The sequence below is a fragment of the Staurois parvus genome, unplaced genomic scaffold (assembly GCF_062004578.1).
Source record: "Staurois parvus isolate SC_StPar_1 unplaced genomic scaffold, SC_StPar_1.0 ptg000309l, whole genome shotgun sequence".
In the NCBI taxonomy this organism is placed as follows: domain Eukaryota; kingdom Metazoa; phylum Chordata; class Amphibia; order Anura; family Ranidae; genus Staurois; species Staurois parvus.
Genome location: NW_028318105.1, coordinates 843,034 through 867,799, shown reverse-complemented (window position 1 = coordinate 867,799; position 24,766 = coordinate 843,034). Strand labels below are relative to the sequence as shown.

At 48.6% G+C, this 24,766-nt stretch overlaps 2 protein-coding genes across 3 annotated transcripts in view; one reads left to right on the top strand and one right to left on the bottom strand.

Moving 5' to 3' along the window:
- The window catches only part of LOC149457644 (U4/U6 small nuclear ribonucleoprotein Prp31-like), a 243,522-nt gene extending 221,585 nt beyond the window's left edge, over positions 1-21,937 (bottom strand). Inside the window, exon 1 of the mRNA XM_089683421.1 lies at positions 21,824-21,937. The gene's annotated coding sequence lies outside the window, so the exon portion shown is untranslated. The remainder of the gene's footprint in view (positions 1-21,823) is intronic.
- Positions 21,938-21,952: 15 nt separating this feature from the next.
- TFPT (TCF3 fusion partner) overlaps positions 21,953-24,766 on the top strand; it is a 152,193-nt gene continuing 149,379 nt past the window's right edge. For both annotated transcript variants that reach the window (XM_089683420.1, XM_089683418.1), the window contains exon 1: positions 21,953-22,086. The gene's annotated coding sequence lies outside the window, so the exon portion shown is untranslated. The remainder of the gene's footprint in view (positions 22,087-24,766) is intronic.

Sequence of the window (24,766 nt, the reverse complement as noted above, 5' to 3'; positions counted from 1 at the left end):
ATGGGTCCCTGTACGGCCTCCCATTGCTGCTGTCTCCATCGCCACACTCTGCCATGTGCCACTTTCAGGTCTCCTCACACTGCTGGTGTGTTCAATTTTTTGACATAGGGTGCTGGCAGATTACGGGCCTCCCATAGCTGCTGCCAGGCCCCTAATCTGCCATGGGCCCCTATATACCGCCTCATCATGCTGCTGCCAAGTCCAGAGTCTCTCATGGGTCCCTGTACGGCCTCCCATTGCTGCTGTCTCCATCGCCACACTCTGCCATGTGCCACTTTCAGGTCTCCTCACACACTGCTGGTGTGTTGAATTTTTTGACATAGGGTGCTGGCAGATTACGGGCCTCCCATTGCTGCTGCCAGGCCCGTAATCTGCCATGGGCCCCCGTACCGACTCCTCATGCTGTGACGTTGCAACAAGGTGGAATTCAACCCTACATATGTTAGACCGCCTTTACGAACAGCAAAAGGCCATCACAGATTTCCTGATGTTAAAAGCGGATAAAGGTACTCCCTGTGTAACTTAGATGTCAGCCATTGGCAGCTCATGCGTGACACCTGCGCTTGCTCAGGCCCTTTGAGGAGGCCACGCTATTCGTGAGTCGGCAGGACTATGGGATGAACGACGTCATTCCTCTGTTGCACGTCCTGGAACAAATGCTGTTAATAATGGCTGGTCAGGGTGCGGTAGACGTGGCGCACAGATCTCAACGCCACATGACCCCTGTGGGGGCAGGACAGGAAGAAGAGGAGGAGGTAGAGGAGGACATTGGTGCTCAGGAATTATTGAGTGAAATGGGTGGTTTTTCCACTCAGCGGACAGGAGTGGAGGAGCAGGAGCATCTGGTAGAGGAGGAGGAAGAGGAGACAGAGGACCCAGACGCACCGTGGCAGTATGCTGTGGAGATGGAGGCAGGGAGTCCCTCGCATTCCTTGGCACAAATGGCCCATAGCATGCTCGCTTGCTTGCGTACCGACAGCCGAATAATAACCATCAGACAGAGGGATAACTTTTGGCTGTCCACCTTGTTGGACCCTCGCTACCGTTCAAAAATGGTGGCCTTTTTCACACCTGCTGAGAGGGAGGCCAAAATAACGTACTATAAAAACCACCTATGTAGTCAGCTGGTCTCTGCCTGTCTGCGCCAACGTCCATCCTCAGACACTGTGGGCCCTGTGCGCTCGCGTTACGCTGCCATGGCAGCAGGGGAGGGGTGGGGTGGTAGGAGCAGTGGCAGCTCCACCAGCAGCAGCTGCCTCAGTCTGCAGTCGATGATGAGTAGCTTTCTTCACCAGCGCAGTGAGGAAACTAATAACCAGCCGCAGCAGCAGCAGCATCAGGTGGACCTGGAGCAGGACCTCAAACAACAGGCTTAGGCCTACTTGGACAGCACCCTGCCAACCGAGGTAGACAATCCCCTTGACTACTGGGCAACGAAACTTGACCTTTGGCCCCAACTAGCTGAATTTGCCCTTGAAAGGCTGTCATGCCCGGCCAGTAGCGTGGCATCGGAGCGCGTGTTTAGTGCGGCAGGAGGTATTGCAACTCCGCGGAGGACACGACTGTCCACCCAAAGTGTGGAGAGACTCACGTTTGTGAAAATGAATCAGGCGTGGATTAGTCTGGATTTCAAACCACCAGTTCCTGACACAACTGACTAAATCCGCCATGAATCATGCCCCAAACATGTGCCACTTTCAGGTCTCCTCACACTGCTGGTGTGTTGAATTTTTTGACATAGGGTGCTGGCAGATTACGGGCCTCCCATAGCTGCTGCCAGGCCCCTAATCTGCCATGGGCCCCTATATACCGCCTCCTCATGCTGCTGCCAGGTCCAGAGTCTGTCATGGGTCCCTGTACGGCCTCCCATTGCTGCTGTCTCCATCGCCACACTCTGCCATGTGCCACTTTCAGGTCTCCTCCCACACTGCTGGTGTGTTGAATTTTTTGTCATAGGGTGCTGGCAGATTACGGGCCTCCTATAGCTGCTGCCAGGCCCCTAATCTGCCATGGGCCCCTATACCGCCTCCTCATGCTGCTGCCAGGTCCAGAGTCTCTCATGGGTCCCTGTACGGCCTCCCATTGCTGCTGTCTCCATCGCTACACTCTGCCATGTGCCACTTTCAGGTCTCCTCACACACTGCTGGTGTGTTCCATTTTTTGTCATAGGGTGCTGGCAGATTACGGGCCTCCCATTGCTGCTGCCAGGCCTGTAATCTGCCATGGGCCCCCGTACCGCCTGGTCACGCTGCTGCTGGGTCCACAGTGTGACATGGGTCCCTGTACCGCCTCCCATTGCTCCCACTCTGCCATGTGCCACTTTCAGGTCTCCTCACACTCCTGCTGGTTTCCATTTTGTCATAGGTTGCTGGCAGATTACAGGCCTCCCATAGGTGCTGCCAGGCCCCAAATCTGCCATGGGCCCCCGTACCGCCTGGTCACGCTGCTGCTGGGTCCACAGTTTGACATGGGTCCCTGTACCGCCTCCCATTGCTCCCACTCTGCCATGTGCCACTTTGAGGTCTCCTCACACTCCTGCTGGTTTCCATTTTGTCATAGGTTGCTGTATGGCCTCCCATTGCTGCTGCCTCCACCGCCACACTGTGGCTCCAAACACTGGTTTTGGCCCCGTGACTGGCCAAATGAGTGAAGTGTGCGGTGATTCTAAGATCGACGGCACTCATCTGCATGTCATACCGACTGACAGTATTATTTCTCTTCCCCAGCAGACTCCAAGGGCATTTAAATTAAAGGTACAGTGTTCTGCACTAATATTAAGTCTCTCTGAAGCCTAGAAACACCCTTTTTTAAGTTAAATTCACAGCGAATATATTCGACTCGAATCGAATATTGTCCACGAATTCGCCGAATCAGTCGAATCGAATTTTTGAATACTTCGCTCATCTCTAACCAGTACAATGTGAGCTTTGTCATGTTTAATAATAATATTCCACTCATAATACCCATGTAAAAAAAAATACTTATACAGACGTTCTTCTCAGAAACAGGTTAAATATTTTTCATGGCATGTGTAACCATAATATTTCACTAATAATCCATATGTATAAAAAGTATATCTATATTCATATCAGAAACAGGTAAAATGTGTTTCTTGGAATTTGTAATAATGATATTCAACCCTTTATCCTCCTAAATAAAAGGTAATTTTACCTATATTCTTATCAAAAGAAGGTCAAATGCATAATGTGAGATGTATAACCATGATATTCCACCCATAATCCCCATGTAGAAAAATAATTATACCCCATAGTCTTATCAGAAAAAGCTTAAATATGTTCCTGGGAATAACTAACCGTGTTATTCTACCCATAATCCTCATGCAGAAAAATAATGATATGCATATCCCTATCAGAAACAGATTAATTATATTCCTTGTTAGATGTAACCTTCACCTCCACAACATCTCCAAGATACGCCCGTTCTTAACCTCTGAAACTAAGCAACTTATTCACTCCCTGGTTATCTCTCGCCTTGACTATTATAAGTCCCTCCTCATCGGCCTACCTCATCGCAGGCTATCCCCTGTTCAGTCTATCATGAATGCTGCTGCCAGACTTATCCACCTTACTAACCGTTCCATATCTGCCAACCCTCTCTGCCAAGCCCTCCACTGGATTCCTATTGCCCAACAAATAAAATTCAAAACATTAACATGTAAAGCCATTTATAACCCTGCCCCAAATTACATCACAAATCTTGTCTCCAAATATCACCCAAACCATACTCTCAGCTCCTCGCACAACCTCCTACTCTCTAGCTCCCTTGTCTCCTCCTCCCATGCTCATCTCCAGGACTTCCTCAGAGCCTCCCCCATCCTCTGGAACTCTCTACCCCAATTTATCAGACTATTGCCTACTCTGCTCACTTTTAGTCGATCTCTGAAAACCTCTCTTCAGGGAAGCGTATCCCGCCTTCAGCTAATAATGGAATCTTCTATTCCTCCTACCAATCCTTCCCCCGCAGTTATTACCTTTTGTACCACTAGCCCCCCTCTTAGATTGTAAGCTCCAAGGAGCAGGACCCTCCTAACCCTCTTGTATTGAACTTTACTGTTGCTGTATTGTCTCCCATTATATTGAAAAGCGCTGAGCAAACTGTTGGCTATATAAATCCTGTATGATAATAAAAAAACGCAGTTATTTACCTGTTAACTGTATTTCCAGGAATCTTCTAGGACAGCTTCACTTGAGAGATAGGGCTCCTCCCAGGGAACACCCGCTCCACCTTTTTTCCCCTTATAAGTATCCTTTCTCCCAGGGGACCCTCAGTATAGGAATATGACCGAAGTCTAGGAGAAAGCAAAAAAAAACAACGGTAATAGAGACAACCCATCACAGGTTTATAACATGCCTGGACATCAGTACATAATCACACAGTAATTGGGAGGGAGTTAGGCTGTCCTAGAAGATTTCTGGAAATACAGTTAACAGGTAAATAACTGCGTTTTCCCGAGTCATCTTCTAGGACAGCTTCACTTGAGAGGAGTTGAATAGAAATACATACACTAGGGTGGGCCCCTTGCTTGTAGGACCTTCCTGCCGAACGCCTGGTCCTTGCTGCCAATCAGATCCAACCTGTAGTGCTTAGCGAAGGTGGCGAAACTGGACCACGTTGCGGCTCTGCAGATCTGTCCGGGGGAGGCCGCCGCCTTTTCCGCCCAGGAGGCCGCAGTGGCCCTGGTTGAGTGTGCTTTTAGGCCGAGCGGCGGTGACAGGGCCGCAGTTCTATAACCTTCTGAGATCGCCTCTCTTATCCACCTTGCGATGGTGCCTTTGGAGGCACTGTCCCCCTTTTTTGGACCCTGAAATAGGATGAAAAGACGGGACGAACGCCTCCATGTTTTTGTGCGCTCGATGTATGCAATCAAACATCTTCTCACATCAATCTTGCTGTAGTCCCCCTCTTCCGTGCCGCCTGGGTTGCCATCAAGGGAAGGTATTATTATTTCCTGTGACCTATGAAAATGTGACGCGACCTTAGGTAGAAATGCCGAATCTGTGTGGAGGATGATTCTGTCCAACAGGATCGTGCAGTATGGTTCGATTACTGATAGAGCTTGCAATTCGCTGACTCTGCGGGCGGAAACTAATGCTATAAAAGGAGGGTGGTTTTAAGAGTTAGAAATCTGAGAGAACATTCCTCCAGCGGCTCGAAAGGTTCTTGCTGAAAACTCTTCAGGACTGTGCCCAGGTCCCATATGGGGTATTTCGATGCGGACGGGTCTCGGCGCCTAGAGATAGCCTTCAGGAACCTGATCAACGGGTCTGCCGCCAACCTCAACTCCAGAAAGTTTGACAAGGCCACTACCTGCACTTTAAGGGTATTGGCAGCCAGGTTCTTATCCACCCCAGCTTGGAGGAATTCAAGCACTGTATGCAAGATGGGGGCCCCCGGTGCCTCATTCCTGTCCTTCCAGGAGGAAAATGTCTTCCAGACTTTATCATATATGGCGTTTGTCGATTTCTTCCTTCCGCCCAAGATGGTGGCGACCATTCTTTCTGACAGCCCCTTCTCCACTAGCCTGTCCCATTCAGAAGCCACGCTGCTAAGGACAGCCTTTCTGGGTGAGGATGTAGCACTCCCCCTTGGGCGAGTAAATCGTGTGAGGGTGGTATCATCCATGGGTCTGTTAAGCTTAGTTCCCTCAACCGGGAGAACCATGATCTTTTGGGCCAAAATAGTGCAATCAGGATGACTGTGGCTTGAGATGACTGGATCTTCTGTACCACCTTTGGTAACAATATGAATGGAGGAAAGACATAGAGGTGGTTTCCTTCCCAATGCTGGGCTAGCGCGTCTATCCCTGCACTCCTGGGGTCCTTCTGCAGGCAGAAGTACCTCTCTAATTTCGTGTTTTGGCTGTTGGCGAAGAGATCCGTAGAGGGAGTGCCCCATGTGGCACATATTTGATTGAATGCTGTACGGCTGAGGCACCATTCTGTCTGGGTGACCTCTTTCCGACTCAACTGGTCCGCCAACTGATTCAGATCCACTTTTAGATGCACCGCAGTGATGGACTCTAAGTTTCTCTCTGCCCAGCTCAGGAGGGTTCCTGCCAACTCCATCAGCCTCGGGAACCTCGTGCCCCCCTGCCTGTTCAAGTATGCAGCTGCCGTTGTGTTGTCGGATAAAATCTGGACTTCTCTCCCCTCTATCCTCTCCTGAAAAGCCGTAAGCCCATCCTGGCCGGAGGAAACACTAATACTGAGGGTCCCCTGGGAGAGAGGATACTTATAAGGGGGAAAAAAGGTGGAGCGGGTGTTTCCTGGGAGGAGCCCTATCTCTCAAGTGAAGCTGTCCTAGAAGATGACTTGGGAAAATAATAATAATGTAACCATGATATTACATCCATAATCCCCATGTAGAGCAATAATTATACCCATATTTTTTTCAGAAAAAAGTTAAATATTATATTTGTTAAGTGTAAGCAAGACATAGAGAAAACGATGTGTGTAGCGTGATGGTGCCGCTCCAATCTGGAGCTGAATGATCACCTCACCGGTATGAAGGGGAAGTGGTATCCACAATAGCATCCAGTCTAGTAAGTGTGATGTTAAAATAATGCCGCTCTAACCGCACTGGAATCTTGTATGAGGATGGCCTCAGCTGTCGCTCCGTCCATGCCCTCTAGAGGGCATGGACGGAGCGACGGCTAAGGCCATCCTCATACAAGATTCCATGTGCGGTTAGAGCGGCATCCTTTTCACATCACCCCATAGAAAAAAGTAATTTTAACTATATTATCAGAAACAGGTCAAATGTGTTTCTTGGTATGTGTAATCAAGATATTCCCCCCATATTTCCCTTTCTAGAAAATAATTTTAACCATATTCTTATCAGTAGCAGGTGTAATGTTTATTTGAATGTGTAACCATGATATTACATAAATAATCTCCATGTAGATAAATACTTATATGCATATTCTGATAAGAACTAGGTTAAATATGTTTACTGTTAAATGTAACCATGATATTCCATCCATAATCCACATGAAGAACAAACATTTTACCCATATTCATATGAGAAAAGGGCAAATAGATGTGTATCCATGATATTCTACTCTTAATCCCCTATGTGGAAAATAAAATTATGCCCAAATCTCTAATCCGAAAACAGCTCAAATCTGTTCCTAGGCATGTTTAACCATGATATTCCACCCATAAACCCAATGTAGAAAAATAATTAGTTCCATATTCTTATCAGAAACCGGTTAAATAAATTCTATGAAATCTGTAACCATGATATTCTCCCCATATAAAAACATAATTATGTGCATATTCGTATCAGAAATAAATTAAGCATGTTCCTTGTTAAGTGTTATCATGATATTCAATCCCAATCCCCATGAAGAACAATATTTATACCCATATTCCTTTTAGAAAATGGTTAAATACATTACATAGCATTTGTAATGATGATTTCCCCCCATATTGCCCTTGTAGTAAAATAACTATACCCACATTCTAATCAGGTACAGGTCAAAATGTGTTCCTAGGCATGTTTAACCATTATATTCCAACAATAATCCCCATGTAGAAAAATAGCTATTCTCATATTCTTATCAGAAACAGGTCAAATATGATCCTTGGCATGTGTATCCACAATAATCCACCCACAGTCCCCATGTAGAAAACTAACTATTCTCACATTTTTATCAGAAAAATGTCACATCTGTTCCTAAGGAAGTTTAACCATGATATTCCACCCATAATCACTATGTAGTGTGACAGTAGGCAGATGAAATCACCTGGTTGCGTCCTGGATGGACGATACATTTGTCCAAGGTTTAGACTCTATGGGGATTTGTTCCACTAGAGGGAAGTTCTGAGTCCTTCAGCACTGAGGTAATGAGCCCAGCTGATGGTAGTGGGCTCATTAAGGCCATTATAAAACTTCCCAGCCTGCTTAGGGAGTTGCTCCAACCTGGAACCAGATCTGTGCTTGAAGTGACTGGGGAGCAACAGCCTGTGTGCAGGGAGACAAAAGCCTGTGTGGCTAGCCTCCAATTATCAGCGACTAGGTATAGCATCAGGCTGTACCTAGTGGATAGCTAGGGAAGCTTTTGGTTTGACGTTTTCCTGTAAATATTGTAAATAAACTGCACCTTTTTGTTTTTCACCTCCGCTGTTGTTGTGCTGTGCCTGCGTTTTTGTATTGTGCACCCATCCAGGGGGTCACACACACCCGCTGCCGAGCGAACCCCGTTACATATGGTGGAGGATGCGGGCAGTTTGTGGTAACTGAAGGCCAGCATGGAGGAGATAATAAGACAGTTGGCTCTGGCGAATGCCAATCAACAACAGACTAATGCAAGTCTCCAGCAGAGCATTGCAGCCCAGCAGAGAACCCTGGAGGCCGTCATGAAGCAGCTCCAGCAGAGGCAGCAGATTGAGGCTGGTAGTGATTCTGGTAATGCACCATCATTTTTTGTGGGCAGTTTTTTGCCAAAAATCACTGGAGCTGATGATCCTGAGGTGTTTCTAACCACATTTGAACAGACTGCTGAAAGGGAAAAGTGGTCTAAGGAACAGTGGGCTGGATTGATGGCCCCATTATTAACTGGGGAGTCGCAAAAAGCTTACTATGACCTGGAGCCGGACTAAGCCAAAGACTATGATGTGCTGAAAGCAGAAATTTTGGCACGATTGGGTGTTACCCTCTCTGTCCGTGCTCAGCGTGTGCATAATTGGACTTTTCGGCTTGGGAAACCTCCCAGGTCACAGATCTCATTCACCTGAGCAGGAAGTGGCTGCAGCCAGAGACTTTAACCGCCCCAAAAATTGTGGAACGTGTCGTTATGTATCGGTTCCTAAGGTCTCTGCCTAATGCCATTCAAAAGTGGGTCAGCCATGGAGACCCAGAGACAGCAGACAAGCTTGTGGATCTAGTGGAGAGATACTTGGCTACGGAGAACCTGACCTCCTCTTCCAGAGACTCACAGACTTTCCACCCTAAGACCAGACCATCCCCAGCGGCAGGTAAGATGATTCCAAGGGGTGAAGGTGGAGAGAGTGAGAGGGTGGGAGTATTACCCAAGGTCTGGCATAAGCGGCCAGGAAGGTCAAGGCCGCAAGAGGTGGCGAAAAAGGTTATTTGTTACTGCTGCCGGCAAGAGGGACATATTGCAGCCAACTGCCCAGTGGTGGATGAGCCTATGCAGTGTGACTTTCTGAGGGACAGACGTCAGTCGCTGTTTGCGACAGTGGTATACACTGCCAGCCCGGGCACCGAGAAACATCTGAGTAAAATGACTGTTAATGGAAATAATGTTGTGTTGCTGGATTCAGGTAGCCTGGTAACCTAGATAAGAGAGGAGATAGTCACTAAAGAGGTCTCTGGGTGTAAAAAGATGGCTGTTTTTTGTGTGCATGGGGATACCAGGGAGTATCCCGTGGCAACTGTGTTTTTTGAGACCCCCAAAGGTAACCTGTCTCATCAGGTAGGATTGGTGCCTCACTTACCACATGATGCCATTGTGGGGAGGGATTTTCCAAAATTCTGGGAACTCTGGGATTGTCCTGACCCCCCCACTGTCTCTCCTGCAGACCAGGAAGGTGAATCCCTGGAATCATCTGAGTGTGGTGAGGTCTCTCCCAAATTCCCCTTGTCGGTAGTAACCGGGGAGACCCAACTAACTGGGGAGGAGCCCGCTTCTTCAGATGAAAACCTGCCGGCTGTTGAGTTTTTGGACTTAGAGGTGCATAGGGAACATGTTGCCACCGAACAGTTGAAAGACCCCACACAGATAAAAGCACGGGAAAATGTGGTAAAACTAGATGGTGAACTAGTGAGCCCGGAGAAAACTTGTGCTTATTCATACTTCCTTGTGGAAAGGGACCTACTCTATCGAGTCGCTCAGGGGGTGGAAGAAACCACTGAGCAACTATTGGTGCCCAGACCTTACAGGAAGTTGGTGTTGGAGTTGGCCCATGGACACATTCTTGGGGGTCATTTGGGGGCGGAGGAAACACGGGAAAGAGTATTGCAGCGGTTCTATTGGCCTGGGGTCATTAAGGAGATAGAAAATTACTGTTCCTCTTGCCCTGTGTGTCAGAAGTCGGCCCCTATGCCCCATTTCCGTAGTCCACTTGTACCTCTTCCCATCATTGAGGTCCCTTTTGAAAGGATTGCAATGGATTTGGTAGGTCCGCTTGTGAAGTCCGCTAGGGTGCATCAGTACATGCTGGTCATACTCGACTATGCCACCCGCTATCCAGAGGCGATTCCGCTCCGAAATACCTCTGCCAAGATGATAGCTAAAGGAGCTATTTCTCGTTTTCAGCTGAGTGGGTATTTCGAAGGAACTGCTTATGGACCAGGGAACCCCTTTATAGCCCGGGTGATGAAAGAGCTGTGCAAACTGTTCAAGGTAAAACAATTGCACACCTCTGTGTATCATCCCCAAACTGACGGGTTGGTTGAAAGGTTCAAAACCCTGAAACAAATGCTAAGGAAAGTGGTAGATAAGGATGGAAAGGGTTGGGATTATTTATTACCCTATTTGATGTTTGCCATCCGGGAGGTACCCCAGTCCTCTACAGGGTTTTCACCTTTTGAGTTGCTCTATGGGAGACACCCAAGGGGACTGTTAGATATTGCCAAGGAAACTTGGGAAAGTGAGAGTTCTCCCCACCGGAGTGTGATTGACCACGTTGCCCAAATGCAAGATAGAATTGCCCAGGTAATGCCTATTGTTAAGGAACATTTGGCCCAAGCACAGTTAGCGCAGCAGAGGGTGTACAATCGGGGGGCCCAAACCAGGTCGTTTGCCGAAGGAGATAGAGTGCTAGTGCTAATCCCTACAGTTGAAAGCAAATTCCTGGCCAAATGGCATGGCCCATACGAGGTAATTGAGAGAGTGAGCGAGGTGAATTACAGTGTCAGACAACCAGGAAGGCGAAAACCTGAACAGATCTACCACATTAATCTGTTAAAGGCCTGGAGGGACAGGGAATCCCTAATTGCCGAGGCTTTGCCACCAGCACCATCTGACTGCTTGGTTCCGGAGGTTGGAATAGCAGTCACGCTGTCTACAACTCAAAAACAGGAAGCTAAAGAGTTTGTGCTCCGCAACACAGACGTTTTTTCTGAGCTGTCGGGTCAAACCTCGGGGGTGGAGCATGACATTATCACCCCACCGGGTGAAAGGGTAAAACTAAAACCCTATAGAATCCCAGAGGCCCGGCGGGAGGCAATACGTGGGGAAGCACGGAGAATGCTGGATTTGGGGGCGATAGAGGAGTCCCAGAGTGACTGGTCCAGGGAGGAGGGGAGGCTGGAGGCGGCGGAGAGCGGGCAGCATCACACGATGGCACACCGTATCCGGGCAGACATGAGGACCGGCTGAGAGCGGAGCCGTGTACTATAGACGAGTCCACCGGGATCGGGACCAAGACGTTTGGAGGAGGTGGTAATGCTGGAAGCAATCTCAATACAGGTGCTGGAGGGAGTCGTAACAGGGAAGCGTTCCAAAAAGAGAAGATAATCAGAAGTTAAGGCAGATCAGAAGGAGTGTATCGTGAGCTGTGATTAGTATATTGGTGGAGATCTGAAGTCCTGACGAAGTGGGTGCTCCATGAAACGCGTCGACCCAAATCTAGTGGTCTCCATGGACTCTACATTTCAGGTAAATGCATCTTTCTCCTACCTCCGCTCTTAACTAGAAAAACGCATTGACTCCTGCTGCTTTCTCTGGGTAAATGCATCTTTCTCCTACCTCCGCTCTTAGCTAGAAAAACGCATTGACTCCTGTTAAATTCAGAACAAATGGTGTATTTATATTTGTGTATATGTTGACCAGTCCTCACCTCCAGCTGCACCCAGTTTACGACTGTAGCCTGTTCCCAATGAAACATCCCCCACTATTCATGTGATACTTAGCTTCTAATTGGGGAGGAGTTGAATTCTCATTTGAGCATCTCCCTATAAATTTAGATCAGCTCATGGGGGAGATCACTGATGGGGGGCACAGTCTCTAATGGGGGTGCTGCTTCTGATTCAGTGCTGCGCTGAACGAGTGCAAAGCAGTTAAACACAGCAGTTGAACTAAAGCAGGAGAACTTAAGCAGCAGGAAGACACAACAACAACAGCAAGAAACTCTACTGCACGCTGGACAGACTGCAAGCAAACACCCTGGGAAACATCTCTTACATACCTGAGTCCCACTCCGTGTACCTTTATATAATACGCCCCCTCTTCTCCTCTTCATATTACTATCCTCTGTTCCCAAATCTCATTTCTTTACCCCTCTGCTCCACCCCAAAACTTGTACATCTCCCCCTCATTGCTATCATCTCCCTACTATTGCTCTCATCACCTCCCCAAAATGCCTCTTCCACTCCTCCTTCTCATTTTCCTCTCCTCCGTTCCCAAAATCCATTCACTATATCCCTCTGCTCCTCCCAAACATTTGTATATTGTGTCCTCACTGCTTCCTTCGCCCCTCTACGGCACCCACCACCTCCTCCTATTACTCCACTCTCCCACTGACCCGAACACCTCCACTAGTAGTTTCTCACGCTCCTGCACATCCCACTCCCATGCCACCTTTCTCACCCTTCTCCTCCTTCTAACTGCGGGGGACATCTCCTCGAATCCTGGCCCTCCACCACCTCCCTCACCCGCACAACACCCTCCAGCCTCCACGTCCTGCCGCAACCCCCGCAACTTAGTATCTGTCCCCCTGCTCCCTAAAATCTCCCCCCCATTTTCATGTGCACTCCTGAACGCCCGATCGGTGTGCAACAAGCTTACCGCCATCCACGACCTCTTTGTTTCCCGCTCCCTCAACCTCCTAGCGATCACCGAAACCTGGATCCAGGCCACTGACTCTACCTCCCCTTCTGCACTCTCCTACGGAGGTTTCACCTGGACCCACTCACCCAGGCCTAACGGTCGTAAAGGTGGTGGGGTTGGTCTGCTCCTCTCACCACAGAGCACCTTCCGAGTCCTCCCAAACCCCCCCTCCCTATCTTTCTCCTCCTTCGAGGCCCACTGCGTCCGACTATTTTCCCCAACCCCCCTGAAGATTGCTGTGATATACCGGCCTCCTGGATCCATACCCAGCTTCCTGGATGACTTTTCCTCCTGGCTACCCTTCTTCCTCTCTGAGCTACCCACCATCATCCTTGGGGATTTCAACATCCCTGTCAACCTCGACAACCCGGACACATCCCATCTCCTCCACTTAACCTCCTCCTTTGGACTTGCACAGTGCATACAATCCACCACCCACTCCAACGGTAATATCCTTGATCTTGTCTTATCCAACCGCTGCGCTCCCCACAACCTCACTAACACCCCCTTCCCTCTCTCTGACCACAACATGATCACCTTCTCTATCTCCTCGTCCTCCAACGCCTACCCCTCCAAATGTCACACTACTACCAGCCGTAACCTCCGCAACCTTAACCCTGCCCCCCTCCACTCTGCAGCTGATCAACTCCATGACAGCATCCACCCCCTGTCCTGCCCCGACTTGGCTATGACTGCCTACAACAACGCGCTGTCAACAGACCTTGACTCACTAGCGCCTTTAACCACACGCAACATCAGACCCCAACCGCTCCAGCCCTGGCAGACTGATCACACCAAAACCCTCAAACGACGCAGTCGTGCCCTGGAGCGACTATGGCGCAAAACCAAATCCCAACAAGCCTTCACCCGCTACAAATCTGCCTTCCACACCTACACCTCCTCCCTCCACGCAGCCAAACAAGCCTACTTCCTGACCCTCATCAAGACCCTCTCCTCCAATCCTCACCGACTCTTCTCCACCTTCAACTCTCTACTCTCTCCTCCCCCACCACCTCACTCACCGCCCTTGAGATTGCCAATCACTTCAAAAACAAGATTGACACAATTCGCAAGGACATCGCCGCAACTCACACGCCCTCTCAACCCGTCCCCTCTCACACAGCTATCCCCTCATCCCCCCTCCCCCTTGACATAACCCGCAGGGACTTCGTTGCTGCTCAAACTCCCTCCAACCCCGTTCACCCTCACTCAGCTACCCCCTCATCACCCCTCTCCAACGGCCCCACCACTGCTCTGACCTCCACTTCCACCCCACCCTACATTCCTCATACTGAAGCTTCCCCAACACTCCGCACCTTTGACCTTACTACCATCGAGGAAGTCTCCAAGATCTTCTCTGATGCCCGCCTCACCACCTGCCCCCTCGACCCTGTCCCCTCAACTCCTACGACCTTCCTCCCCCTACATCCTACACTCCCTCACCCACATCTTCAATCTCTCCCTCCCCTCAGGCATTTTCCCCTCCCCTCTAAAACATGCACACATCACCCCCACACTTAAAAAGCCCTCCCTGGACCCCAATGACCCAAACAACCTCAGACCCATCTCCCTGCTCCCATTTACATCTAAACTCCTCGAGCGCCTCGTCTATACCCGCCTATGCTCTCACCTCAACGACAACCACCTCCTCGATCCCCTACAGTCCGGCTTCCGTCCCCTACACTCCACCGAAACCGCCTTACTCAAACTCTCCAATGACCTGCTAACCGCCAAAGCCAATGGCCATTATTCAGTGCTCCTACTCCTTCACCTCTCTGCGGCCTTCGACACAGTCGACCACCCCCTCCTCCTCAAAAAACTACACTCCCTTGGCCTCAGAGATTCTGCTCTCTCCTGGCTCTCATCCTACCTGTCACAACGCTCCTTCAGCGTTACCTATAATGCTACCACCTCCCCCTCACTGTTGGGTCCCTCAAGGCTATGTCCTTGGGCCCCTTCTCTTCTCCCTCTACACCTCCTCCCTTGGCCAACTCATACACTCTCACGGCTTCAACTACCACCTCTATGCCGACGACACACAAATCTCTCAACCCTCCACCTCACCCCCTCGGTCTCTGCCCGAATCACACACCTACTGAGCGACATATCAGACTGGATGTCGCTCCACTTCCTTAAACTGAACCTCTCCAAAACCGAGTTTCTTGTCTTCCCCCCAGCCCGGACACCACCCCCCATTGACTTCTCCATCACATCCAACAACGCCACCATCAAACCCGCCCCGCAGGCCAGAGTACTTGGTGTCATTCTGGACTCCAATCTATCCTTCCAGCCCCAAGTCCAATCTTTAACTAACTCATGCAGACTCCACCTCCGCAACATTGCCAAAATACGCACGTTCCTAACCCCAGAAAACACTAAACAGCTCATCCACTCCCTCATCATATCACGACTCGACTACTGCAACTCCCTCCTCACTGGCCTGCCTCGCCGCTGGCTATCCCTGCTTCAGTCGATCCTGAATACGACTCCCAGACTCATTCACCTTTCCAACGGCTCCGTTTCCGCCACCCCCCTCTGCCAATCCCTCCACTGGCTTCCGATTGTGCAACAGATGAAATTCAAAATCCTAACACTGACGTACAAAGCTGTCCACCATACTGCCCCGAACTACATCACTGACCTAATATCCAAGTACCGCCCAGCACGCACACTCCGCTCCTCACAAGACCTCCTTCTCTCTAGTTCCCTGGTCTCCTCCTCCCATGCCCGCCTCCAGGACTTCTCCAGGGTGTCACCCATCCTCTGGAACTCCCTGCCCCAATCCATCAGATTATCACCTACTCTCCTCTAGGCGCACCCTGAAAACCCATCTCTTCAGGGAAGCCTACCCCACCCCCTGCTAACTTGCCGACCTCCTCCACTCTTCCTACCACTCCATCCCCCACAGCTATCTCCTCCTGTACCACTATCCTCTCCCTCCTAGATTGTAAGCTCGAAAGAGCAGGGCCCTCAATCCCCTCATGTTTTGCATTGTATTGGTATTGTTCTGTCACATGTTCTGTCCCCCTTTGTAATGTACAGTGCTGAGCGAACTATTGGCGCTTTATAAATACTGTATAATAATAATAATAATAATATAATAATAGTGTTGGTGCCCAAACCAGATGGGAGCTGGCGATTTTGTAACGACTTTCGACAGTTAAATAAAGTTACAAAATTTGACACCTACCCCATGCCAAGGATAGATGAACTAATCGACCGACTGGGAGCAGCCCGGTACATGACAACGCTCAATTTGACAAAAGGTTATTGGCAGATTCCCTTAGCTAAGTCAGCAAAGGAGAAGACTGCATTTGTTACCCCGGACGGGTCATTCCAGTATAGAAGAATGCCGTTCAGGTTACAGAATGCACCGGCCACCTTTCAGCGCAAAATGGATCAAATTCTTCGCCCCCATCAGAAGTATGCTGCAGCTTACCTGGATGATGTGATTGTCCATAGCGCAGATTGAGCCTCACATTTACCAAAAGTTCAGGCTGTACTAGACTCAATACAGAAAGCTGGGTTTACGGCCAACCCAAAGAAGTGTACTATTGGACAGGAAGAGGCCAAGTACCTTGGGTACACTATTGGGAGAGGAGTAATAAAACCCCAGATCAACAAAGTTGAAGCTATGTATAGTTGGCCACGCCCAAATAACAAGAAGCAGGTACAGGCTTTTCTAGGAATTGCTGGCTACTATCGGCGATTCATCCCCCATTTTGCTTCTCTGACAGTACCCCTAACCAACCTGACAAAAAGGAAGGAGTCGGCCATGGTTAAATGGTCCCCAGAGGCTGAAGCAGTCTTCCAGTCTTTAAAAAGGGCCTTATGTAGCCAGCCAGTACTATACTCACCAGACTTCTCAAAAGACTTTGTGGTCCAGACGGATGCATCCGACGTTGGCTTAGGAGCAGTGTTGTCCCAGGTTTGGAAGGGGGAGGAGCACCCGGTAATCTACCTCAGCAGAAACCTAAAATCTCACGAGGAAAATTATGCCACGATTGAGAAGGAGTGTTTAGCAGTAAAGTGGGCTCTAGATTCCCTTCGGTACTATCTGCTAGGCAGACATTTTGACCTGGTCACGGATCACGCTCCCTTGAACTGGATGGCTCAAAATAAAGAGACCAATAGAAGGGTAAATAGGTGGTTCCTGGCCCTACAAGAATTTAACTTCACGGTAAAGCATCGCCCTGGAGTTCAGATGGGAAATGTGGATGCTTTATCCCGGGTTAATGCCTGCCTGACTACTGGTGTTACAATCCCAAGGTTGAAACAAGAGGGGGGTATGTGACCATAGGCAGGTGAAATCACCTGGTTGCGTCCTGGATGGACGATACATTTATCCAGGGTTTAGACTCTATGGGGATTTGTTCCACTAGAGGGAAGTGCTGAGTCCTTCAGCACTGAGGTAATGAGCCCAGCTGAAGGTAGTGGGCTCATTAAGGCCATTATAAATCTTCGCAGCCTGCTTAGGGAGTTGCTCCAACCTGGAACCAGATCTGTGCTTGAAGTGACTGGGGAGCAACAGCCTGTGTGCAGGGAGACAAAAGCCTGTGTGGCTAGCCTCCAATTATTAGCGACTAGGTATAGCATCAGGCTGTACCTAGTGGATAGCTAGGGAAGCTATTCGTACAGTAAGTAGCCAAGTTGGCCAGGATTTTATTTGATGTTTCTTTTTGGTTTGATGTTTTCCTGTAAATATTGTAAATAAACTGCACCTTTATGTTTTTCACCTCCACTGTTGTTGTGCTGTGCCTGTGTTTTTGTGTTGTGCACCCATCCAGGGGGTCACACACACCCGCTGCCGAGCAAACCCCGTTACAGTAGAAAAATAATTATACCTATATTCTTATCAGAAACAGGTCAAATATGGTCCTTGCCATGTGTATCCATAATATTCCACCCATATTTCCCATGTGGAAAAATAATTATATGCATTTGCTTATCCAAAATAGGTTAAATATGTTCGTTGTTAAGTGTAACCATGATATTCCCCCCCATAATTCCCATATACATAAGTAATTTTCCCCATATTCTTATCCAAGGTCAAATGTATGACGTTGGATTGTAACCATTATATTTCATCCATAATCCACATTTAGATCAATAACCACATTATCAGAAATGCATCTTTTTTTTTTTCTTTGGCATTTGTAATTTATAATCTTAATTTTTGATACATTGGTTTCCAATAAAAGTTCAAAATGTAGTGCTTTACACATACATGTACTGTATAACATCAGTAAATCTATTCCTAGAATTATATTGAGTAATCACAAACCTACTAAATGACATATCAGACTGGATGTTGCTCCACTTCCTTAAACTGAACCTCTCCAAAACTGAGCTCCTAGTCTTCCCCCCAGCATGCACACCACCCCCCATTGACTTCTCCATCACGTCCGTATGCCACTATCGGGCCCGCCCCACAAGCCAGAGTACTTGGTGTCATTCTGGACATCAACCTATCCTCCCAGCACCAAGTCCAATCACTAACAAACTCATGCAGACTCCACCTCCGCAACATTGCCACAATCTGCACGTTCCTAACCCCAGAAACCACTGAACAGCTCATCCACTCCCTCATCATATCACGACCGGATTACTGCAACTCCCTCCTCACTGGCCTGCCTCACCACAGGCTATCCCCGCTCCAGTCGATCCTGAATACGGCAGCCAGACTCATTCATCTTACCAACCACTCAGTTTCCGCCACCCCCCTCTGCCAATCCCTCCACTGGCTTCCGATTGCACAACGGATCAAATTCAAAATCCTAACACTGACGTACAAACCTGTCCATCATACTGCCCCAAATTACATCACCGACCTAATATCAAAGTACCACCCAACACACACACTCCGCTCCTCACAAGACCTCCTTCTCTCTAGTTCCCTGGTCTCCTCCTCCCATGCCCGCCTCCAGGATGTCATCCATCCTCTGGAAATCCCTACCCCAACCCATCAGACTATCACCTACTCTCCTCTCCTTTAGGCGCACCCCGAAAACCCACCTCTTCAGGGAAGCCTACCCCACCCCCTGCTAATTGCCAACCTCCACCACTCTTCCTACCACTCCATCCCCCACAGCTATCTCCTCCTGTACCACTATCCCCTCCCTCCCAGATTGTAAACTCAAAGGAGCAGGGCCCTCGAACCCCTCGTGTATCACATTGTATTGTTATTGTACTGTCGCATGTTCTGTCTCCCTTTGTAATGTACAGCGCTGAGCGAACTGTTGGCACTTTATAAATACTGTATAATATTAACAATGTTTCCATTATTTCTGTATAATTTACTATGATTACATTGTACAGCTGCACATATATCTGCAACTGAAGAGTTAAACATAAGCCACTACTACTTGTACCACTTTTAGGCGATCTCTGAAAACCTCTATCTACAGCAGTGGTTCGCAACCTTCCTAATGCCGCGACCCTTTAATACAGTTCCTCATGTTGTGGTGACCCCCAACCATAAAATTATTTTCGTTGCTACTTCATAACTAATTTTGCAGTGAGAGGAGTAGTGCCACATCATTGGTGTCAGTGAGAGGAGTAGTGCCACATCACTGATGTCAGTGGGAGGAATAGTGTCCCATCGTTGGTATCAGTGGGAGGAATAGTGTCCCATCGTTGGTATCAGTGGGAGGAATAGTGTCCCATCGTTGGTATCAGTGGGAGGAATAGTGTCCCATCGTTGGTATCAGTGGGAGGAATAGTGTCCCATCGTTGGTATCAGTGGGAGGAATAGTGTCCCATCGTTGGTATCAGTGGGAGGAATAGTGTCCCATCGTTGGCACTATTCCTCCCACACTGACACCAACGATGGGACACTATTCCCCCCCACACTAGTATCAATGATGGGGCACTATTCCCCCCCCCCCACTGACACCAATGATGGGGCACTATTCCTCCCACACTGACACCATCATTGGTGTCAGTGGGGGGGGGGAATAGTGCCCCATCGTTGGTGTCAGTGGGGGGAGGAATAGTGCCCCATCGTTGGTGTCAGTGGGGGGAGGAATAGTGCCCCATCATTGGTGTCAGTGGGGGGAGGAATAGTGCCCCATCGTTGGTGTCAGTGGGGGGAGGAATAGTGCCCCATCGTTGGTGTCAGTGGGGGGAGGAATAGTGCCCCATCGTTGGTGTCAGTGGGGGGAGGAATAGTGCCCCATCGTTGGTGTCAGTGGGGGGAGGAATAGTGCCCCATCGTTGGTGTCAGTGACACTAATGATGGGGCACTATTCCTCCCACTGACACTGATGACACTTGCTGACCCCTGTTCCAGCCTGGGCTCGCTCCCTCCCTCTCCCATCTACAGCCAGCAAACCTGGCTGCAGCAACACCATCTGCATGCTACAGACACTTACCCGTCAGCTGTCTTCCTTCTCCGGCCGCTCCCTCGATCTTCTTTGATATTCGTGCTGGTGCTCGGTGCCTCCTCTCCAAGCTCCACCTCCCCGCCGGTGAGTGATCCCGGGGATGTGGCCAAATGACAGGGATGGCATGTCATCCCGCGCACACATCGCGGTCCAGGGAAATGTGGACGTATCTGCATGTGGGCGGACCCGCCTGGAGACTGATAGAGGAGCGGTGTCTCGGTTCCTGAGACCATCGGAAATATGGTTTTTCCGATGGTCTTAGGAGACCCCTGTGAAAGGGTTGTTCGACCCCCAAAGGGGTCGCGACCCACAGGTTGAGAACCGCTGCTCTACAGGGAAGCCTATCCTGCCTTCAAGCCAAGACCTCATGCACACTGGACATTTTGATAACGCTGGTAACGTTAGCTGTGTAAAGTCATGTTAAAAAAGTGAGTTTTTCAGCTTTTTTTTTTTAGCGTTTTGCCACGTTTAGCAGAGCTGTCCTGTTTTTAGCGTTTTTTTACCAAGCAAAAAAAATTTTTTTCGCTTGGTAAAAAAAAGTCCACAAATGCGGGTTTGCAGCGTTTTACATAGGATAACATGCTGGGGGGGTTTAATAGCTGTAGAGAAAAACATCAAAAGCCAAAAACAGCAGCTGTAAAAACATCAAATGTGCATGAGCACTAATAATGGAATCTTCTATTCCATCTACCAGTCCATCCCCCAGAGTTATTACCTTTTGTACCACCAGCCCCTTCCTCTTAGATTGTAAACCCCAAAGGAGCAGGGCCCTCCTAACCCTCTCATATTGAACTGTATTGTCTCCCTTTATTTTGTAAAGCGCTGAGCAAAATTGTTAGCACTATCTAAATCCTGTATAACAATAGTATCAAGAAGTGCAGAAAAAAAAACATATTGAGTAAAAATAGAATTATTACCATATATGTGTGTGTAAAACTATAGTGACACCTAATAACACTATTGAGCATTGCAGCCAATAATCCGATCATCCCAATATGCTGTTTAGTACGTCCTGAGAACGTGAGCAGAAAAACTGACAGCTCTGCACCATGGTGTAAAGGAGCCCTGAAAGTAAAAAAAAAATGTCAAGGGTCCTCCCAGTACTTGCTTTGCAAATCCAAATGGGCCCTTGTGATTTTTACTATGACAGAAAATATGGAAGCTACCACTACGACGACAAAAAAAATGCAAACTCATGATAATCTTAGCCTTGCCACAGAACTCCCATTCTCCAGGTCAGCGCTACACAAAGTTGTAAAGCCATGATCAGGAAGAAAACCCGAGTCTCTCTACAGTTACAATAAATTCAGTGGCTCAGCTTTGCCACATTTGAGCGCGCCCCTTCTGAAAAGCAGTATTTTTAAAGTCGCGGGGAGAAGCTGTACTATCATGTTAACTAACGTGTTATGGACTGGCGAAGAATGTATTACTCATATAGAATTCAGATGCCAGGAAGTTTGCTGTATAAGGTATTGCAGTTACAACTCAGGAGAGATAATAGGTTTCCTACTATTCATCGTACAGGAACCACTTCAGGCTTCCGAAACACACAAGATGCATAAATTACAGAAACTCTTGGAACCGAAAAATAATTTTTTTCGTACATCATTCATCTACCTACCTACTTACGTCCCTCCTTTCTTCTGTATCAAGGAATACGCACCCTCTTAGTACACCCTCACTTACAACAGAAAGGGGAGGGCGCGCACACATATGATGTCACCATGAAACCTCCTATTGGTCCGTCGTATTTTACGTACTGGAATCTAAGCTGTATTTATCGAAGGCCTTTTGGTTAGCTTCTGAAGCTTGTTTTTGGTTTATTTAGAAATAGTTTAATAACAGACGGTGCGATGTGGTGAGATTTTCGAAACATTATATCAGGTATGTTCTGGGCTGCGAATTTGCCTTTTTCCGGTTATAGTGGGCTTTTTTTTTTTAGAGTTGCTGGCTGGTTTAATTTTTAATAGTGAAATGTATCGTAAATATTATCGGAGGAAGAGAGTTTCCATGCAGTTTATAATCTCAAAGCTATAGACGGACTTGTGTCTCTATGTAAATAACAAAGGGGGAAGGTGTTGTAGGGTATGCAAAGTTGCCAACGTTTCAAAATGATCGAGAGGGATATCTTGAAAGAAAAGTAAGTCCTATTGTTTACTGTGGGAGCTAAAAGAAGTCTGTCAATGGGATTTATTGGTTGCTGACTTCATCACATGCCTCGCTCTCAGGCTGCTTTGTTTCTCTGTGCTTGTTCACATTTGCGGTGCTGGGGGCAGTTAAAATAGGCAGCTGGACAACGTTGTACTCATGCTCTCACATTCTCGGGCAAAAAATTATACCCCCCTCTCTGATCTGCAGACAGTACCACCACCAAACTTGAGCCATTCAATTGAATGTGGCTGCAACGGTGTGCAAGGCACACTGTTGCAATGCAGTGGTGCGGACTTTACAGGGTTAACTCAGGCTGTGATGAAGTGTCATTGCCTTCTCACTGTCTGTCAAATACCTCTGAAAAACAATCCACCAAGGCCTGCTGCAAGTGTGCACTTAGCCTGTTCACAGCAGGTGTGATTTGACAGATCAAGTCACATCCTATTTGCTGCCATAAAACCATTCAAATTGGTGTGACTTGGAAAAAGGTTCCTGAACTATTTTTGTGCAATTTCATGTGTGACTTGCATTGATATCTGTGTATGAAGCCGCACAGATGTCAGCAAGCCGCAAATAAAGTCACACTGATCTGCTGCTTTGAAAACGCACTGAAGTATCGTGACCTCAAAGCTGCACCTGGAGTGAACAGGGGCTAAAGCTTTCCACACATGGTTAATTTTTTTTCCTTCTGCCTCATGGCTGAACAAAAAAAATGGAACTAGTTCCCCCTTGCACAAATTCAGGGTGAATGCGAGAATCTTCCCCACTGTGTCAATGTAGCCTGATAGCGGAAACACTCCACCAGCTCTCTGCTATCAGAATACACAGATCAGTGCTACAGCCTTTTGGATGCAGTGCTGATTGAACTGAAACTTTCCAGCAGTCTCATGAATGATCCAGGACAGCTAACAACCAGGGGTGTAACATGATGGGCTAGATCAGACAGAATACTTGCCATTTGCCACAAAGATGCAAAGTTAGGATCATAGTGGGGAGCCCTTATGTGTTTACTACCAGGGCACTGTTCCAGCGGGGTGACCCTTTGCCCTTGGATCCTGTTACCAGAGCTACCCAAGACTTCACTGAGAGCGATTCTGTTAATGAGGATTGCTGCAAGTAGTTGCTTTTATTCTGAACACTTGCTGGGGTAGTAATTCCTGTCTAGATTCATCAAGCAATTAACAGCGGTAAAACAAAACCGTGGCTGCAGGACAATCTGGCCAGCCTAGGTGGGATGACATTACAGCTCTGGCTCCGCCCAACATGTTTTCCCATAACTGGGGATTGGAGATTAGGTGACTTGGGGGCCTGGGCATCCGGTGTACTCTATGGGGTGCTTCATGGGGGTCACAGTGCCTCTGGGTGTTAGGGAGCCCTGCCTGTGTCACTGTGTAGGCAGGTGCCCCCCTGTCCTTGGGCAGAGGTGTCTGCCACTGCCTTAATGACCCTGATGCATGAGTCTCCCCCTCCCCAGGTTGGTATGTGGTCCATGTGCTGTGGGATATGTGATTCTGACATTCAGTGCCTAGCACCTGTCTGCGGTTGTTGCAGCAGAAGGAGTTATTTGGACTTTGGACCCCACCCCACCTGGCCTGAGTGTAGTTTTTTTACTGTAATATTAGCTCCTCGGGGTTGGTGTCATCCAGTATATGTCAGGGCAGGTACGCTGGAATGGGCAGGCAGGCCTATGGTACGGTCACGCTGCGACTGACGACAGCCACTACCCACAGACCAGAGTCCCTCAGGGCGCGGAGTCTAAGCCCCAGGCTACCCTTCACCAGGGCCCCTGATGGTGGGGATGGACTTGACGTAGCCTGAGACCAGGTCGCGGCCCCCGAGTGACCCCAGCTGCGATAACGACTGCCGCCAATGGCGTACAGCTGGTGGGAGCTAGATTGGAACATGAGTAGAGTAGTCAAACAAGCCGGGTCAATAACAACGGAGCAGACAGCACTAGACGGTAGGCAAAGAATACTCAGGTCACGGGCCGGGTTCAGCAACGGGAGGTCAGGTAAAGGGTTAACGCAGAGAGTAGTCTTGTCCAAGCCGAGTCGGTTACCAGGAGAGCAATGGGAACAACACAAGAGCTTGCAACAGGGCAACATACAGGACACAAGTGCAGAGCACACTTGCAGACAGCAGGTTTAAATGTGCCCAACCACACCCTTCTGAGGAGGAGCCGCAGAAGCCTGAAGGCATAAAGGTTCCCACCATGCTTTGCAGAAAACCAAGATGGATGCCAGCTCATGGAGATGCACAAGCTCTGAAGAAAGGTAGGACCTTGACAGTACCTCCTCCTCAAGGGCCGCTCACCCTCCACGGCTCAACAGAAGGTTTCTGAGGAAATCGGGCGTGAAAAGCGCGGAGGAGGGCAGGAGCATGAACATCCGCGGAAGGAACCCAGGAGAGTTCC